At 53.7% G+C, this 15155-nt stretch overlaps 1 protein-coding gene across 1 annotated transcript in view; it reads left to right on the forward strand.

The window, feature by feature from the left end:
* Window positions 1–15155, forward strand: part of EEF1AKMT2 (EEF1A lysine methyltransferase 2) — a 73260-nt gene that overhangs the window by 56472 nt on the left and 1633 nt on the right. The window lies entirely within an intron of this gene.

Below are 15155 nucleotides of genomic sequence, written 5' to 3' on the forward strand. Positions count from 1 at the left end.
TGCTGCTGGTCCGGGGACCACACTTTGAGAAGCACTGCACTAAAAACCACATTGTTGAAGTGGGTGTCATACGTGCTAGTGTTTACCTCAGCAAGGGTGCGGGTCAGCCTGCGCAGGTCCCAGCTAGCGACTTGAATGCCTGCCGTTGGCCAACTTGTGAGTCTGATCTTCCTTTTTATTTTTGCACTGCCTGGAGGAACACACTTAAAAAACTTTGCATCTTATTTTCTGGGAAACTTGACCCTCGATGCCCAAAGAGGTTTCATTTCCAGTTGCTATGGACTGAGTGTGTTCCCCTCTCCCCCCGCGAATTTGTATGTTGAAGCCAAGGTGATGGTGTTAGGAGCTGGGGCCTTTGCGGGGGTGACTAGGTCATGACAGTGGAGTCCTCGTGAATGGGCTTCGTTAGCACCCTGACAGAAGGGTCCCCAGAAAGCCCTCACCCCTTCTGCCACGTGAGGACACAGCGAGAACACGGTTCTCATCTGATGCTGAATCTGCTGGCCCCATGGTCTTGGACTTCCTAGTTTCCAGAACTATGAGAAGGAAAAGCGTGTGTTTTATATGCCACTCAGTTCCTGGTTCCCTGTGATAGCGGCCTGGGCAGACTGAGGCACCCACCATTTTCATGGAGGCTGTTTGTCTTCAGACTTCCATTCTCATAGTCAGACGTTGATTTCCTACGTATAGGTGAGTCTTTCTCCTACAGCATGCCACCCACTGTCCAGCCCTGCCGTCTGTCCCCTCCTCGTCTGGTCCCTTGATGCCAAAGGAGGGCAACATTGGTCATTCTGGGTTTTGAACTTTGGTTTCTCAGGTTTGTTTCACCCGTTGTCACTACAGCAGGACCCCCATCAGGTTGAGCTAAAAACTGGCACAGAGATGCTGGAAGACCCTGCGTCTGTTGCAGTCACCCTGTGGGGCAGCTTGTGTCCCTCCTGCTGCTAGTGCTCTCTGGATGCTTCCCCAGACTTCCCAGGAGCCAGTCCCCGGCCGAGGTGCCCTTTGTCTCGGGCGCCCTGAAATCAGCATCCCCATGTACTGCTGGGAGCTGGGGGGGGGCACTGACGGTCCCCAGAAGCAGCTGCTTTCATCCCTTCTTTCTCTTACCTGACGACAGAGGAGCCAGCCTGGGCTACCGGAGGTGAAAGAGAACTTGCTGCAACTAGGGAAGCCGAGGCCCAGAGCTAGGAGCTAACGTGCCTGTGTCCATCCAGAGTCAGCCGGTGGTTGGACAGGTCTGAGTTGTCTAGTTGTTGACTGCCTGCAAAGATTGATTTCCTTTCATTTTTGATTCCCGTTGTCCAGAGTGAGTGTGAGATCACTGCTCGTTGCATGTTTTTAGCTTGAGTCGGACTAGCTAGGAGGGGACATGGGTTAGCAGTTTTGCCAAGCTTTGCAGTTTTCCTTGCACTCCTGTTCTGTCGAGGAGTGTCCCCCTTCCACTCCTGCTGTTTAAAAACTCGGGGACAATAAAGCAGTCATGGCTCTGAATGCAGCGTTTCTGTGGTGTTTTGCTGAGTCCTTTCTCGTTGCCCCGGTCCTCTGCCATCCCCAGGCTGGGCTCCGGCAGCTGAAGCACATTGGCCCTTGTGCTTTTGTGCTTTCATAGCCACGTAAACACGTGGTGAGCGCGTGCTGCGCACATGCCTTGAGCACATATTTGTAACTCGGGAGCCCGAGACGATTGTGACATTCTCATATGGGGTTTTGCGTGGCCACTCCCCCTTCCCAAGAGAGAGCACAATTCTCGTATTGTGTGTTGGCATTCTGGGTTAACCGCGTGGGTCAGCGCAGGGGCTGCCGGTAGACTGGCAGATAGAAATAACTGTTCTGCGGCTTTGTATCTTTACGCTGTCATTTTATGGAACGGGGAGGTTTGGGATGCCCTGTCAAGACCCCCTGGGTCCCCTGACTTTGTTCAGTGAGGTAAACCCTCAGCCAGTGTCCGCTGTGGCCCAGCTCATTTGCCTGGTATTCTTACCGGCAAACAGGAGAGCAGGACAGGTATGGTAGGGCAGGCCCCTGAGAGCTAGAAGGAGTCAGAGCGAGGTGGAGGCTGGGCAGGGGTTAGGGAGGTGGGCAGTGGCCCGAGGCCACCCTCAGTGGTGGAGCCCCCCCCTTCCCGGGCCTTAGGAGGGGCAGCGGCATCAGCTGGACACATGCCTGTTTGGGCAGCATGGGGCTCCTTCCACCGGAAGCTGGGAAGGGGCCCTCATCTCCCAGCTCCCCAGCCTGCTGGCTTCCTCCTGGGACGCCTTCGCGCTGTCTTTGGCTGTTGAACTCCTACCCATCCGTGAAGGCCTGGCACTCAGGCCATCTCCAGTAGGATATCTGGCCAGAATTTACCTCCCCACTTGGGATTGCAGGCCACTCCTCTGTTCCGTGGCATTCATCATATTCTGGCATACGTGTTTGAACCTTGGTGGGTTGTGTGAACTTGGTCGGGTCCCTCTGTCTTCCTCCCTCAGTCCCTGGCACAGCTCGTCCGGGGCGTGTTGGACTTGGGACGGGACTCTGACACCAGGAGGGAATCCGACAGAAGAGGCCCCACACAGGCTGCACATAGGACTCGCCTATTAAACTAACACCCTCTAGAAGATCCCGAATGTTCAGGAGCACAGCATCACACACACATTCAGCTTCCCTCGGACGATCCTATCCCCTGCCCCTCCTTTGCTCACCAGGCAGGCTCCCAGGACCTCGGGCCTCCCTGTTCGCAGTAGACACCGGCCCACGGGGGTGCCCCGGAAGTGCTGCCTCCCAGCAAGTCCCAAGGGGGGCCAGCCCTCTCTCCTCAAAGCACAGGGAGGACGAAGCCTAAGGAAGGGCCTCGGCTGCATCGCACAGGGGCTCCGCGGAGGCTCTGATGAGTGTTGGCGGCTTCCCGAGGAGGGGCGAGTGCTGGCAGAGGAGCAATTGTGTGCGGGCCGCGGGGTCTGCTGGTGCTCTGCTGCTCTGGACCCCATACTGCTTGGAGCCCAGCCCCTCTGCGGACTGAGAGGTGTTGTGCTTCAAATTAGTGTTAACAACACAATTGTGATAGCTGCGGGAAACCCCACAAGCAAGAGCAGTTTCTGCAGCTTTTGGCACTGGGAAAGTTGAGACTTGACTTAACGTGGTGAATGTGTTTTTTGGTTCAACACACATTTCCCGAGGAGCTCTTCATGGCAGGTACCGGGGACTTGGGACTAAGGTTGGGCTCGTGCCCTTCAGAAGCTCACAGTCCGTGGGGGAGACACACAGCACCAGTGCATTTCATGCTCCTGTGGTTCAAGCTGTGCCGGGTGAACAAGGCCTTCCTGGAGGAAGCGGCACCGGAGCGGAGTCTAAGAGATGAGAGTGGTTAGCCTAGCTGGAGGCTGAGGGGGGCAGGGGAGCAGCAGGGAGCCAGTTGTAGCCAGAGAGATCCGCACGAACAAAGGTCTGGACACATGCAATAACATGGTGCATTTGGGGGATTGCAAGCATTGTGTGTGTGTCTTAATTTTTTAAGAACAGATAATATGTGCATCAATGTTATACATTCAGCAGTGACAAGTAACTGTCCCCCAACCCTGTCCCCCAGCCACGTATCTCCCTCCCTCTCTGGAGGAACCCCTGTTGGCCTTTTCTCATTTATCCTCCCAGAGCTATTCCCTGCATGTGCAAGCATATACTGATATACATATATGTAGTTTAGATTTTTAAAAAATTATCTATTTTTTGCATAAGTTATCCTGCATGTGGCTCAAAATTTAAAATGAACAAAATGGTATTCCTTGAGGAGCCTCTTCTCACTTCTGTTCCCAGCTACCTGCTCTCCCTCCTTAAGAGACCACTGACGTTAAGTTTCTTTTGTATCCTTCCAGAGATTTCCGTATCATTAGAATTATTTAGTTTTACCCAGATGGGAGCTGACGATGTCCACTGTTCTGGTCTTTGTTACAACTAGACTGGAAGATGAGTTTCTGCCAGTACGTACGGAGGGCTCTCGACCTTTTGAACAGCTGCATTTTGTCCATTGCATGGGTGTTTCGGCATTTATTTACCCTGCCCCTACTGCTGGGCTGTCAGGTTGCTTCCCATCTGGGCTGCACCAGAGGCGCATGTCTGCGCACGAGCAGGACTGTCTGTGGGGCAGATTAATTTGGTACTGTGGGCTCTTGGAGCACAAGGGTGGTAGAATGGCATGGGGACTCTGCCCGTAATATGTGTTGGGTTCATCTCTCTGGAGGTCGACTCAGTCCTCTTTGTGGAAGGCAAGTGCATTTTAAATTGGGTTCTCCTGAGAGTTTCGGAGAGAAACTGTTTTATTCCTTTGTTGCCTGCTATCAGTGACCCCGTCCGTGATGGGGGTGGGGGTTCACTTGGGCTCATGAAGTATGGTTTGTGCAGGGCAGCGGTCAGCGGCACTCAGAGAGACTGCCTCTTGGGCACCTGTGCCAGGCTCAGACCCTCCTGCCACCCCCAGGGGCCAGGTGAGGCCAGACCAGGCCCCAGGAGGCAGCCCGCAGAGCGACTTTGCCAGCCCGTCTGCCGGGGTCTCGTGGACGTGGAGGCCGCTTCCAGGCACTTGCTAGGCTTTGTGCTTCGTGAATATCACAGCTGTAGTAAATGTTTCGTTGGTTTATTAATAACTGAAGTGAGCAAGAGTCTGCCAGGCAGAGAACCGGCCAGGGCGCGAGGGAGAGACCCCAGCATAGCTTTGTATTTAGCCCATAAACTTGTGATACCAGTTTCTGAACTTGAGAAGGCCCGCTTATGTTATCCTGTTCCTTGTTTTTTAAAATGTGCTCTGCTTAGTATATTTTATTTTGCTTTTTATTTGACTCATGCATCAGTTTTTAATAGTTTTCACTTCCTTGGGAGGAGGGCCTGTGGCTTTAGCCCCTCCCATCACCTCTGCAGCACTAATGGCTAATCGCTCAGTGAGGGTTTGTTGGACGGTGAATACGACTCGGATCCCATCGGGCTTTGCAGGGATGATAGCCTACTGTTGGCTCTTCACTGAGAGCACCTGAAACTTGTTTGGGTGCCCAAATGCCGACCTCTGACCAGTACCTGTGAAGTTTCACCCCTTCTGTTCCCATCCCCTAATGTAGTCTGACGGCTTTGTTTTCTTTAGCATTGTTTCCGACTCTGAGGACATGGCTAATCTCTGCCCAGCTCCGCTCGCTTGCCCCTGGTTGCAAGCAGTGCTGGGTTCGTGCGTGGCTCTCCTGCTCCCGCGCATTTCATAACTCCTGCAGATGAGGTTCCCGAGCAGGGCCTGGCCCTTGCCCGAGAGCCGAAGGCCACCGCGTGCTGGCCTTGGGAGGCGCCCCGAGGCCTGGTTCTAGAGTTCCACTGCTGACTTAACTGAAACGGGCTTCCACAGAGCGAGGTGGGCCGGCACCCACAGCGGTTCTGGCGGCTCCGGGAGGGTGATGACGACACTAAGACAAGCACAGCAGCATCGGGTGCATTTGGCAGTTTTTCAGGCACTCTGTGGGCAGACAGTGGAGTGAACCTGTTTCTTTCAGGGACGTTTCTGATGAGGATGGTGTGCTCACCTTCGGGAATCGGGTCAACTCTCTCAAGACCCTTGGAGTCTCAGAGCCGTCAAGGTGCAGGTGGAAGGCTCTGGAATGGCTCAGCAGGGCTTCCAAGGCACCTTTCCCCGAAGCCAGGGGAACCTGGTTGGCTATGTCCTTTCCTCTTCAGCTCCCCGAGGCCTTTGCCCTAAGCACAAGGAGGTCCTGGTGTCACATCCAGAGTGGTAAGAAGGAAGTGGAGGTGGGGTTATAAATGAGGCACCCCGCCCTGCTCCTGCACCCACGTCCTGCCAAAAAATAAAAAAGGGGCTCAAGACCCAGTAAACAGCTGCTCCCCAAGCTGCTTGTATTTATTCCACAGCCAGTTCCAAGTCATTTGGAGTAGAATGCCTGAGCTTTGCCCTGCATTAGGACCTCAGGGAAGCCCTTCTTACAGGAGGAGTCTCTTTTCCTGTCTGGCTTTTCTGCAGAGTGCCCCATGGCCAGAGTGAGCTTAGTAGGGTTCGTCCCACCGTTCAGAACTCCCACCCCGGGAGGTACCAGAGAGACGACTGTGGGGATTTGACCTGAGAGGTGCCGTGGAGTTCAGGTGTACCCGTCGTTCGTTGTAACAGATCTGTCAGGCAGCTAAATCTCTCGAGTTTGATTTTGGTAGATGATGCTGGTCTTGAATGCGTGATGGTGCTTGCTGTATGAAGGGGGTCGAGGGGAGTAGTGTAGATTGTTGCCTGTCTGATTAATTTCTGCACCAGACCCTGTAAACTAGGTTGGTAGATATGACTCAGTCAGATCAGGAGGGTGAAGTCTTGTAGGAAGATGAGGTCAGGATATGATCTGCGAGTGGGTGGCAGATGGGAAACCTAGCGGTTCTCCTGTCCCTACCAGTTCTTCTAGAGCCTTTCGGTCCCTCCTACGTCACCTCCCGTGTTTCACTGTGATACTTGTGATCCTGTTTGGGGCCCTGAGGCCCCTGAGATAAAGAGATCGCTGCTCTCCCAGCTGTGTCCCAGGTGCCAGCTGCTGAGTGATTAGGATCCCTCTGCGCAGTGACCTGGCAGTTCTGTGGGAGTAGCCCTGGACCGTGGGCCACGGTCAGAGCTGGAGTGCTTCTTTCTGCCCATGGAGCTTCTGGAGCCACGCTAGCACGAAAGCCACGCATGCAGCCCGGGCTGGGGGTGGCCCATCTTGCAGGAGTGGAAGAATGTAGCTGCCTGTGGAAGTCCATAAACATTTTAGGAAGAGGCTATTCTTGTTGCAGAGGTGGGAGACGAAGGTGTGAAAGCTGGTGAGTGACTAACTTCCTGGGTCTCCAAGAAATCTCCTAATTTAGAACACGGTTAGTGTCACTGAAAGACACCAACGTGCCCTCGTGTTCTTAAGGACCGAGCTTGGAAAATGAACTTGCACAACAGCCCCATCTCTGCTCCATTGATACGTAAGAGAGAGGGCCTGGTTCTGTAACCCCACCTCCCCCAGCCTCGTGTGACCCCAAGACCGCCAGCAGAGCAGAATGTCAGGATGGCTTCCTGCTTCCCACTTCGCTTCGTGGGAGGTCACCGCCGTTGCAGCTCTTGATGGGAGCGAGTAAGGAGTTGGCCGTTGCTGTTGTCCTGCTTCCTGGGACCTTGAGCACGACAGGTCAGGTTGGTGCAGGACTGGGAAGGCTGGCCTGCACACACAGCCCACGCCAGCAATTCTCCAGGATGGTGCCATCAGCTCTTACCGTCCTTTCTTACAGCTCACACACCTTCAGATCTGTTGTTGAGACACTGTGCACGCTCAGGGTTCCCACCTGCATGTCACAGGCGAAGAAACCGAGTCTCAGAGACGCACAGTGACCTGGCAGGTCAGAAGTGGAGCTCCTCCGCTCAGGCTCCCATTTGACAGGAGGAGGCCCAGAGACGGAGAGTGGTTTGGCGAACAGGCAGAGCTGCTCAGGAGCAGAGCCGGCGTCAGAGCCCACGTTTCCTGAGCCCTGCTGGCTCTGCCTGGACCACACTGCCTCTTGTTTGGGCTTATCTACTTTGATTTTGCTAATTTTTTTTTTTTTTAACTCCTTACCTCTTTTGGTTTTTCCTCATGGTTTGATCAAATGTGTTGTACTCGTAAACAGGTCTGACTGAAGAATAGGTCATGGTCGTCTTAGGCTAAGTGGCTTACCATTTCAGATTATCTTTGGGGCCCTTGCTGTGTCTCACCATCCTCTGTTCTCTGCCCTTCTCTCTCTCCCTCGCCCTGGTTTGGAGGCCAAGATGGTGCCTGGCTCTGTGCTCAGTAAGTCCTGGTTCTCTTCCCCTTCCTACCCCTTGTCCTTCATTTCCTTCCTTTTGAGTTTGCTTAGCAAGTTCTAGTCCGTAGCACACTCGTCTCTCGTGGTGTTTGGTGGGTTAAAATGACACGAACGGTAGTGAGAATAACCGGAGTGCTCATAGGAGACTTGTCTGTCTGTTGTTTCTCATTGATAAATGAGCTCCTGACAAGTCATGCATGCAGTTGGCTTTAGTTTCAAGAAGTAACACCGGCTGTCTCATTCCCATGTTCAGATTTGTTTTGGCTCTGGGTCCCGACACTTGCATGTCCCTGAATAATGCCACTCCTCCCCTCCTCTCAAAATTTGCTTAAAACCCCAGAAAATCCCTACAACACTGAGAGTGACTGTGTAAAGTCCCAGAGAACAGAGTCCTGATGTGGTTTCGTGGCTCATTTTTTAATGTTTTGTTTTGTTTTTCCCCTCCATTAAGATGGTCTCATACGGGAGCTTGGGCGACTTTGTTCAGCCAAGGGCACTGGATGGGTTCCTTTCTAGGCGGGTAATGTGACTGCCAGTCCTGCTCCAGATGTGGGCCTTTGGTGGCCTTCGATCCCCTGAAGGACTAGGCCACGGAAGGTATATCCATCTCAGTTACAAAGAAGACACCTCTACGGGCACACCTGACCTTGGGGCGGGGAGTAAGGGTTGGGGTGAAGCAGGTGCTTGATTTTTGCAGCGAGAATGGACCTCTTCTCCCCTGAGAGTCGGAAGCAGGCACATGGCAGCTGTGAGGCTTTAGTTCATTTTGCCTCTGGCAGCCCAGTTTCCTTCCCCTGCCCCGTGCCCCTGACCCCGCACCCCCGTCATGTACAACTGGGAACCCTGAGTGAGCATGAAAATCCGTAACGGACTCGAATGCCCAGCAGCCTGATCCCAGGAGTGAGGTGCTTGGAGGATTCACAAGCCGGTTTCCTTCCCCCAGCAGCTCGTGCTGTGGCTGAGAAGACATGATGGTTGTTAGCCACAAGCATTTAGTAAAGGCCTACACTCTGCTTGGAATGGTGCTCGCCTGTAGGAACGTTCTTTAAGAGTCCTCACCTTGCTGAGTCTTACCTCCTTCCCCTTGCACCTGAGGTGGGCAGAACAAGGATCACTTCTCACAGATTACATAGGATGAAAGGGAGCTTAGCAAAATCATGTCGCTCACCCAGGGTTCTGCTGCTCACCTGGGACTGAGCTGGGTGGCAGCGTGGATTCCAGACAGTTCTCGCCCAGTTCTGTTGACCCTGCCGACAGACCTGGATGTCGGGTTCCTGCTGTGGCAGGCTCTGTGCAGAGCCCAGAGGATGACTGAGGCTGGCCCATACCCAGACTGAGTAAGTGGAGGGGAGGGACTCCAGGAACACCCTAGGAATGGACTTGGAGAGAAGGGCAGGGTGGCCGTGGTGGAGAGGCAGCTGGAGGCAGAGGCCTGGGGAGGGGCGATAGACCTGGATTCCAGCTGGTGTAGCAAGAATCCAGCACGATTCCCCCAAGCCTGGGGGGCACCCCGGTGTTCCTGGGAAGCACTTCACCTTCTGCGTGGCACCTGGCCTAGCTGCCCATCCATGCGGTTAAGAGAGAAAGTGATGACGCCCTCTTGCCTCCCCAAACCTAGCATCTGTGCTTCTGCATTTGATCAATTTAACGGAGAAATCAAATACTTGAAAGATCATGATGATGAAATTTACAGATCCTGGAGTAGAAGAGTCAGGGGTCAAGACAAAGATTTTGGCGTTCAGCAGATGTGGCTTGAGTCCTTGTTCTGTCCTTCACACCTGGGTGACCCAGGGCCTTTGCCTCAGTTTATCGCTCTGTAAAATGGAATAGTAACAGTGCCCACTCATAGGGACACTCTGAGGGTTCACGAAGCAGAGAATCCAGCATGGTTGCCACGGCTATTCTTCTTTTATTCATGCTCTGGTAAAAGCAGACTCTGTGTCACCTCCTATTTCTGCAAATACAGACCAAGAAGAGACTAGGAAAATGGTAAAAACAAAACGTAGTTTCTCCCTGGATTCTGGCTCTCCCGTGTTTGGTATTACGCCCGTGTGTGCTGTTCCCATAGGGACTAAAGAGGCTCTGTTTGTCTCTGGTTTTCTGTGTGTTGAAGGTGGTGGAGGCATAGCTGTGTCTCATCACTTATCCTTCGGGAGGACTTGAAGGCCTGGGAACCTGGGCTGAGGGAGTTCATCGAACCGTCTCACTGCAGCCCCAGAGCGCACACTCTCCAGCCCCGGGGTCCCCTTACCACGCCTCCAGGCCCTCTTCCCGGCACTAACTGGGCCTGGGAAAGGACAGGCTCTGGTGAAGTTCCCACAGCTTGTAACTTTCATCCTTCAAACTCTGGGGACTTAGGTATAGAGACTGCAAGCCAAAGGTGCCCTGGAGAAGGTTCGGTTCCCTTCGTGGGGCAGCTAGGAGCCTTGATGCCGCCCACAGGATTCGGCTCCCCTCCTAGTAGTTTGTCGCTGGCAGAAGGTGGCAGAAGGCACGACCCACTGAAAGATGGGTCCTAAATTTGCTTCTAGGTCCTGTTCCCAGACTGCTTTTGTCACATGGACAGCTGTAAGTGAAGAAAGTCTAAAAATGCATGCGGCCTTCCTGAAGACCTTGCAGAGGGGGCTGCTTCCCTCCCATTTCCTCTGCTGATGGGAGGGGAAGGGGCAGTGCAGGAATGGCTGGTTTGAGCCATCAGGAAAGTCACTGTCTGTGGCCAAGGTCCTGTTTAGATTTTGCGCTGAGTGCTGTGTGTAGGGTGGTAAGATAGTCTTCTGCTTTAAAACTAACTTGTGCAAGTAGTCAACACAGGATATACATACTCCATGAAAAAGGGAAGAGTATGTCTTGGCGATTCCCAGTGCGGTCAGTTTCTTTCCAAGGCATAACCCTTCAAAGTGCATCACAGAAGCATTTGGTAAACTCCTTTCATCTACTTGAGGGTTATATAGAATTTTAGAGTTTACAAAACTCCTTTGTGTGTATAAACTCATTTAGCACGCATAGGGAGGGCTCCCACTGGCCAGAAGCTAAGAGCCTCTGACCACAGTGGTGTCAGACAGCTGGGTTCAGGAGTTACAAACGTATGAAGGCACATTGAAGATGGCAGGACAACAGCAAGAAAGTCTCATGTTAGGAAGGACAAGTGTAAGGGATAAAGCTGTCCCCTGTGGCCTTGGGGAGAGAGCAGCTGGAGAGGCAGACCTGGATTCCTATCTTGCCCTAGCCCCGCTAGCTGTAGGATCTTGGGCAAATGGTGGGGATGTTTTCCTGGAGTCTCAGTCTTGTCATCTGGAAAATGGGAGTTCTACTAACAGATGCTCCACTCATAGGAATGTGAGAGGTTAGGGGAGAAGAGCCCAGCCCGTGGTCGATGCTCAGGGAGGTGGGAGGTGGAGGCCAGGAGTATAGCTGCCGTGGGGAGGGGTGGGGAGCTGTAGAGGGAGCCGGGGGCGGCTCTGGGGCTGAGGTGCCGTGGCGCTGGATCTGGGGCCTCTTGCTGATGGTGGACAGTGTCGCCTGGTGCCTTCTGACACCTGTGTGTAATGCTCAACCCTGCAGGCCTGGTTCTGGGCACAGTGCTGAGTGGGGGGGGGAGTCGGGGCTGTCTTTAGGTAAATGCACCCTGGGGGCAAAGACTTGAGGGGCGGGCAGAGCCCTCTGGCACCATATCTGCGCCTGGCAGTGGCCGGTTGGTCAGGGAAGTGGGATCACGGGTCAGCAGACAGTCTGACTTTGCCTTTTGCTCTTTTGATGGAAATGCTGGAGAAGGTGAGTCACTGAGCGGAAGCTCCCAGGGTCGGAGCCAGAGAGCGGACAGGCCCCAGAATAGACAGGGCCCATGCCAGAGGGAGACCCCTCCTCCTATGGACAGTGGCACCCCAGAGGTGTGTGGAGGCCGGGCGTGAGGCCCTCTGTCTGCCATGAGCACTGTGCAAGGAGTCTAATTTGCCGCGTAAATATGGGCCCAGGGAAGTGACAGTACAGGACGTAGACAGAGGCAGAGAATCTGCGGAGATGTGCTGGGAAGATGTTGAGAGACCAAACAATGGCTACTTGTGCAGAGGGGGCTGGGAGCTGACGTCTGGGTCCTTCTCCGTGCCCTGTGCTTTCATTCACATTTTCTTATCTCCCAGCAGCCCCCAGAGCAAAGGTGTTACTACTTTCATCGTAGGGTTTAGGAAACTGTGAAGTCAGCTGACGCGGTCAAGATGGAGGTGCGGGCCGCCAGACCCCCCAGTGCACGTCCTCACCCCGCCTCGCACATGGTCTCCTCGGCACAGGCACTGGCAGCCACGTGAGCTGTGGCTTTTTTTTTTTTTAATTTACCTACAGTACAATTCATTTTTTGATAGTTAGCCCTATGAGTTTTGATAAATGCGTAGGTTGAGTGGGCTTTTTAAATTTTGAGAGTGTTGTAAATTCACATGTAGTTGTAAAAAATAGTAGAAGTCCCGTGTACCATTTACTCGGTTTCCCCCGATAGTGACGTCTGGCAAAACTACAGTTGGGTGTCACAGGCAGGAAAGGGACGCAGACGCAGTTGAGGTACAGGCCATCCCCGTCACTGTGAGGGTCCCTCCTGCTGTTTTTTCATCACCACACCCCCCACCCTCTGGCTCCCACACCTTCCGCCCAAACCCTCATCTCCAGCCCCGGGCCCCCATCCTCTAGTCTTCATTTCTTTCGCTTTGTCGTTTCAGGCGCGTCCTGGGAACGGAGTCATGCCATAGTTAACGTGTGGGGCATAGTTAACGTGTGGGGATTGCGTTGTTTCCGTGCTCATAATTCTCTGGGGAGTCATCCAGGCAGCTGTCAATAGTTCGTTCCTGTTTAACAGCAAATAGTATTCCATGGGGCGCCTGTACCAAAGTGTGTTTAACCATGCACCCCTGGAAGGACGTCTGGGTTGTTCCGTAGTTTTGGCCGTCGTGAGCAAAGCGGCCGTGAACATCCATGTGCCGGTTATTGTGTGGACATAAGTTTGCATTTCTCTGGGGTAAATGCCAAGGAGACCCCTCGCTGGGTCACATGGCAGTGGCTTGAGTGGGCTTTTGAAAGATGCACTTAGGATAGAGGAGCAGGTGAGGGGTGGGGGCCCTGCTGCAGGTGAACATCGGTGGGAAGCATATACCTGGGAGCTGGTCCACTTGGGTTCAGAGGCAAGATCAGCCCTTACACCGTTGGCGAGTTGCTGTATCCGTCTGTAAAATGGGGATGAATGAACCTGCTGTGTAGCCGGCGTGTGTAAAGTACTTGATACACAGTAGATTCTCAGTACATAGTAGCTGTTCTTCGTATGGGTTCAGAGAAAACCCTCCCGGTCAGAGCGGGGTCTGTGCCCCAGAGGTGGCCTCCGGAGGCCTGCACCGTGCCACCTGTGGCTCTGGGGCACCTCCTTCTACCTGGGGCAGAGCCATGCTCTCAGTTGTTCCTTCAAAGGTGGAGGGCCCCCTCCCCCGCCCAGCCTCACTCCCAGCTTTTCCCTGAGCAGTCGCTGGCCCCATTCTCAGACTCAGCTCTAAGTCTCTGGACGGGCATTGGCATTCCTGAGTGAACTTGGCCAGGCCCATGCCACGGATCAAAGGAATCCCAGGGAATTCCAGATTGTGCCAGGCTCTGCTGGTCTGGATTTGCCTCACAAGGTCTGAGAATGTGCCTGGATGATTTCAGTTGTTGCTACGATTTAGCTTTATTCCAAAATGTGTGTTGAGCTCGTACTGTATTCAATGCACTGTGCTAGGTATTGCAAACACCCCCCCCCCCCCCGCCGCCAATCACTCTTTTTTGATAGATCAAAAGTAGCCCAGCCCCTCGGGGAGCCCCCTACGGCCACGTGATAAAGTCTGCATTCAGTCGGCATGCACTCGAGCTGTCGGGCTGGTCTGAATCTGTCTTCCCAGCTCCCTGTCCCCTCGCTACCACCCGTCCACATACACTCTGCTACTGCCACCAGGGTGCTCGCTGAGTCCCACGCGCCATGTACGGGGCAGGGCACCATGCTTTGCTCACAGTTTTCCCTCTGCTCGTGTGCCTTCCCTTCATGTTGAAATCTTGCCTATTTTCTTTTTTAACCGAAAAGGTATCGCACGTACCGGATGAGGCGTGCAAGCAGCACACAAAGCTGTACAATCAAAGTGTCTTCTCCTCTAGAACTGCGGTCCCTTCTGTAAGGCATCCATACTTTTGGGACCATGCTGTACTCCTCTTGCTGCATTCATTTCACAGTGTGTCTTCGAGAGGGTTTCACAACTGTATGCTCAGAGTTGCCTCGTTACAATTGTGCCTAAAGCGACGTGGTTTCCCTTTACGTGGTTCCACCGTGCTTTGTGGAAATAGCCCCCTGTTGATGGCATCTCGTTGTCCCCACTCCTGGGCTCCTGTAGGTCATGCTGTGTGTTGTCGGCCCCTGTGCAGAAGGGTCTCTTTACAACTCTGCTCCAGTGGCCTCTACTCCTGCCTGCCTTCGTTGGATTCGTGCCTGCATTCCCAGAACTCCCCATGACCCCCGAGGACAGGGATTGTGCGAGATCTCCTTTCTCCATTCAGCACCTGGCATGTTTGCTGGCCACCCGTTTCCAGGAGCTTATGGTGCTCTGGTATCACCCCTCATGCTGCTGCTGGTCTGTTGTAGGGACTCCAGTGGGGGTGGAGCTGCAAGAGCGGGCCTGCCTGCACTGCTCCCTCTGCCCGGCTTTGTGTTCGGTGCCGATCGGCTGCGTCCCTATGGCCTAACACGTTTCCATGGCAATGGACTCCCACAGCATCATTCTTACTGGCCACCTACTGCTTCACCAGAGGGATGGGCCATAATATGGCCAGTTCCATCCTGGTGGCATTTAGCTTTAAAAAAAATTTGATGGAATTTCTCTTTAAAAAAAAATCTGAGAGGACAGATAGATGCTTGGGTGTCTGCTGCTGAGAACGAATCAGGACCTAAGTCTCCCCGATGAAAGTAGGCACAGTAGCTACTGTTTGTCGAGCACTTCCTCAGATGAGCTAGGACTTCTCACCGAGCAGAGGGCTTGAGCTCTGTTTTTGGATGATACCGGAATCTTCTGAGGCAGGCACTGTGGCCCCTCTGTTATGGAGAGAGAAACAGCCTCACAGAGTAAGTAACTTGGCAAAGGTCACTCAGACAATGCATTTCGAGAGCTGGGATTCCAACCCAGGTGTCCTTGACTCAGGACCTGGGCATGTAACCACCAAGCCGTCTTGCCTTGTTGGGGAAGAAGGAAATGGGGGTGGGGGTGGGAAGGGCAGGTCACCTCTGGGCCTTGGGCCAATGGCCGGCCGCCCCAGAACCGAATGAGGTTGCACCCAGAAAGAAGATGGCCGCCAGTAGGCCT

The sequence above is a fragment of the Ursus americanus genome, chromosome 6 (genome assembly GCF_024610735.1).
Source record: "Ursus americanus isolate L20-20 chromosome 6, mUrsAme1.1.p, whole genome shotgun sequence".
In the NCBI taxonomy this organism is placed as follows: Eukaryota; Metazoa; Chordata; class Mammalia; order Carnivora; family Ursidae; genus Ursus; species Ursus americanus.